Consider the following 5,000-nt stretch of genomic DNA (forward strand, 5'->3'; position numbering starts at 1 on the left):
TGATGATGATGATGATGATGATGGTGATGGTGGTGGTGGTGGTGGTGGAGGAAGATAAGATGATGATAATGATGAAAATTATGATGATGATGATGATGATGATGAGGATCATGATATTATGACAAACACAAATATAGCGTCATAGGCTATAGTATTTCTCAATTAGTTAAGAATGCAAGTACGAGTAAAATATCTTAAAACTGCTATGACTCGTTAACTCTTAACATTTTTCTACCTTTTGCCAAACAGAAAAAACTGAAAGTTCATCTTAAAATTTGAAACGCTAAAAAATCAGTACAATCTGTTTCACCAATTATCCCGCATTAAAATATGGGATTTCAGCCAATTTTAAAATATTTTTCTTAACGAATTGTTTTTGGCTGCTTTTCAACAAACTAATCGGTAAACAAGAGTACCCGCTGTACGTCGGTATCTACCTATCTCTACACGAGTTTGATACCGCCAACTGAGGAAACTTTGCCTTAACCCTCTCCTTACCAGCCATTTTCAGGATTTTCCCCAAAACTTCACAGCCAACTAAATTAAATCAAATTGAACTTTTATATAGCGCAATATCCACTAAAAATGTGTTCAAAGCGCTTTACAAGGGGTCCCTGGTCAACAGCAACATTTAACATGTAGGACGGGACATGACGCCTGTCAGGCGATATTACAATTTTTCGGACAAAGACAACGCTGTCAACGGCCAGGTACTCATTTTACAACCTGAGTACGGTGAGAGAATGTGAGTAAAGAGCCTTTTCCAAGGACTCAACTATGCGCCGAGCGAGGCTCGAACCGCCCAGGACCTTCCGATCCGAAAGCGAGTGTCATACCACCTAGACCACATAGCCGCACCAATACCAACCGATACCAACACAAAAATATATTTCTTATCACGAAGACATAATAGCAATAAGTTCTTGCGATACATAAGTTTCTTTAGCAAAACAAGCTTTAAAACAAAGTGTTCATTTTCTTTTTAAACTTTTATGATGTACAAAAGGAGTCTGAATGACAAAAATGATTGATGTGTCGTGACGAATGTGACGATTTTCCTATGCTGGTAAGGAAAGGGTTAAGAGAAGACTTTGCCTCTTCAATATTGGACCAACTAGAGAATATTTAGTTTTGTGGAAATTATTTCCTTTGACAAAAAGTTACGTCATTCGTCATTAAACCAGAAAAATAACTACAATAAAGCCGAGAGGATTCAAAATGCTCCAAATTTAAAGAGGCAAAGCTTCCCCAGTTGATGGTAATCTGTTGTGGTTTCATTGATGTTAACTCTCTCAACCCTAACACCGACTATATTCGTAGTTTACCGGGGTTACTTTTATCCCATGCCTATATTATTACATTTTTCTGAGACAAATTATAGGCGTAGTATCAAAGCTTATGTTTTTAGTTTTTACATGTTAATGGTAGTTCGATATAATAAAACTGTTTATGTACATGCTCATCTTTAATATATGTTTTCCAATTTTGAAAAGTAGCAAAAGTCTCTAGGATTGAGTGAGTTAACTGAACTGTCGTACTCTGGAAAGACACGTATTTTAAAAAATTTGGCCAGAAAACTCGGCCTTCAAAAAATCGATCTTTTTTAAATGACATTCGTCTTGGAAAAAAATAATTCTCAAAAGAGAAAGGAAATAATATATTCACACTTATCAAAAAGCACACTCGAATAAATAACTACACATTATAAAATGTTACAATACTACACACTACACACGTGCTCCTACTTTGAACCAATGAGTTGATTCGATTTAAACAGACAATGTGATCATTTTACTTGTGAAAGCTGAGTTGATTTGAACACTAACCACAACTATTATTATCCAGACTAATAAACGTTTAAGGTTACACAGAGTTTTGTGTGTTGGTCCGTTGTCCGTTATACTTCCGGATGGCAATGTTGTGAGCTTCTTAGCCAAGCGCAGACATAGATAAACCATGCAAAAAAAAAAACAACAACAAAAAACAAATAAAACATACAAAAAAACACACAAGCCTACCCACTTAACATGTGTTACAACAACTGTGACATCGACGACCACGCAATCCTACTACTATTAAAAACAGCAACAGAGGAGTGCGTGTGTTTGAATGAGATGGATCAGTCTTTTATCTGAAACCACACCGTGTAAACAAGATAGAGAGACATGTGCACTGATTGCATTCATCGAATAGCCTTGCCAACGACATTATGTAGATATTATGTAAATACACAAATCAAATTTTGTCGAACGCAGACACGTTTAAAAAAAATTTTTAACAAAAAAATAAAATTCTCACTTGACAAGAAACGACGTGTACTGATTTGAAGGTCTGATCACCCAGATTGTCATGGGCTCATTGTTGTAATGGGGAAAAAAATGAATGGGACCATCTAAACCATATTCATATTCATCCTTATAGAAAAATGTATTTTAAAAAAAATAATTGTAATTTATTTAGCGACTTAAAGAGGAAAAACATGTCTTAATAGTCTCTTGACCAGTTTTCAATTACCAGTATTCTATGATAGTATTTTTCGATTGATACATTTTTCTTGATATTCAAAGTTGTGTAAAACTGTCTGTGAATGATACAATACAAGCTATATTAAATTCTGTAATTATAAACTATTGTATAAGGCATTTAAAGGATAATTCCTATTAAGCCTTTAGTAAGATAAGATAAAATAAGAATAGGACAGAGAAGTCGTGACGTCACACCTGGAGATGAAGTGAGTAGGAAAGTGCAAGAAGACAATATTAGAATAAAAATTTCGCGGCGGTGATAGGGGTTTTTACCCGCGACCTTACTGGTACGACAACTCCGCCTGGCCGGGGAGAGCAGCGTGACTCTACCGTATGAGCTATCCACGATCCCAAAAAAGATCGTCTCTAACTCCTAGTCATTAGTAGAGCCCTCACTTCCCGACTACTTGAGATCGCGGGTCCAACACGTCACACCTGCAACTTTTCTAGTTTCAAGCTCATTGGAAGTGTGTATGTAACCAATCCTTCGGTGTACACATTATAATGAATAGGTTACATCTTGAATCATAAGGTCGCCATAACTAGTTTAGTATTAGGATGCATAGGCAGATTCTTAGAATTATAGGACGTAAATAAGCGAGCGAGGATAGATAATCTTCATTGCCGACCAGTATATAATATTACTAGAAAATATGATGCCATCACTCTGAAACCGGAAGAGTGGTTTAACATTTCCAATGACGATGGAAATTATTATTATTATTATTATTATTATTATTATTATTATTATTATTATTATTATTATTATTATTATTATTATTATTATTATTATTATTATTATTATTATTATTATTATTATTTGTTAATTGACAAAGTGATTGACACGGATATGTGTGTGTGTATGTATGTGTGTGTGTGTGAGTGTCTGTGTTTGATAAAAGTGACATGAACAATGTCAAGAAACACAGGATAGGCAGTGGGAAAAGGAGCGGATTAGCATGTAAAGTAAATTATAGGACAGGATATAATATGTATCCCATAATTGCAATGTAAGAAAACATGTGACAATAGGCTCAACGATTGAAACCTTTTGATTGATTGATTCTTTCGTTCATTCATTCATGCATTCATTCATTCGTTAATTCATTCATTCGGTACTTTATTTCTTCGTGCATTCATTCTTTCGTTAGTTCGTTTTTCCATTTGTCAATTCAGTGATTCATTCGTTACTTTATTTCTTCATTTATTCGTTAGTTCATTTCTTTAATCGTTACTTCATTCGTTCGTTCATTCATTCAATAGTTTATTTGCTCAGTCATCCATTCGTTCATACATTCATTCGTTACTTCATCTCTTCATTAGTTACTTCATTTCTTCATTCATGTCTTACTGTATTTCTTCATTCGTTAATTCATTCACTCATCCACTAGCTAATTTGTTCATTCATTCGTTACTTCATTTCTTCATTCGTTACTTCATTAATTAATTCATTTATTCATTCATTCATTCGTTACTTCAGTTCTTCGTTCATTAATTAATTCATTCAGTCATTCATTCATTATTCGTTACTTCATTTCTTCGTTCATTAATTGATTAAATTCATTCATTCATTCGTTACTTTATTCGATACTTCATTTCACCATTCATTCATGTCTATAATCCTACACAACTCAATCCCAGGCCCAATGAAACAGACACAACCAACAAGTTCAAGTCAGGACAATCACGAGGTTACAACTGAATTGATCGATAGTCGACAGTTCATTCCACAGCCCCCCCAGCCTCCCACCCCCCCCCCCCCACCACCACCACCACCACCACCATACACACACCCCTGTTCCGCCCCGTAATTTGGAGTACATGATTATAACAAAACATGACACCAAAGGACTTTCTATGTTCGCTGATTACAGCAAAGATAGTAAAAGATCCTTTCCAATTTCAATGGCCATAGTGATATTTTATGTAGCCTTAAGTTTAAAAAGGGTTTTTAAAATAATGAAAATAAAAGGTAAAGAAAACAAAAGAAGAAAGAAAAAGAAAAAAAAAAGACATGAAAGAAAGTAAGAAAGCAGAGCAGATGAAAGTAAACATTCACAAACAAAATCGTTATAAGATACTCTTTAATTGTACGTGTAAATTTTGGAATCTTAAACTCGCTTTATATATTTAATTTTAAAAATTATTTTTTAATTCTTAATTTTTAAAAGGTTCTTTTTTGGGGTTGTATTTGTTTTATTTCGTTGGTTTGTTTGTTTCAGCTTGGCTATTTCATTTATTTTTTTATTTTTTTTTTTTTTTGGTTCTGTTTTGTTTTGTTTTATTTTTGTTGTTTTTATATATTCGGGGTGGGGGGTGGGGGCGTGAGTAAGTTAATTAGAATGTAAAATAACGAAAGCCACAAAACACACACACACACACACACACACACACACACACACACACACACGCACACGCGCGCGAGTTATTTACAGTAAAAAAAGAAATGAATAAGACAGCTTTCAAATGAATAGT

The 5,000-nt window shown here is 34.2% G+C and overlaps 1 protein-coding gene across 1 annotated transcript in view; it reads right to left on the reverse strand.

The window, feature by feature from the left end:
* Positions 1-5,000, reverse strand: part of LOC144979022 (ankyrin repeat and sterile alpha motif domain-containing protein 1B-like) — an 85,865-nt gene that overhangs the window by 21,285 nt on the left and 59,580 nt on the right. The gene's annotated exons all lie outside the window — the stretch shown is intronic.

Source organism: Berghia stephanieae, chromosome 8 (assembly GCF_034508935.2).
Source record: "Berghia stephanieae isolate SIO BIC M18660-M18661 chromosome 8, UCSD_Bste_1.3, whole genome shotgun sequence".
NCBI lineage: Eukaryota > Metazoa > Mollusca > Gastropoda > Nudibranchia > Aeolidiidae > Berghia > Berghia stephanieae.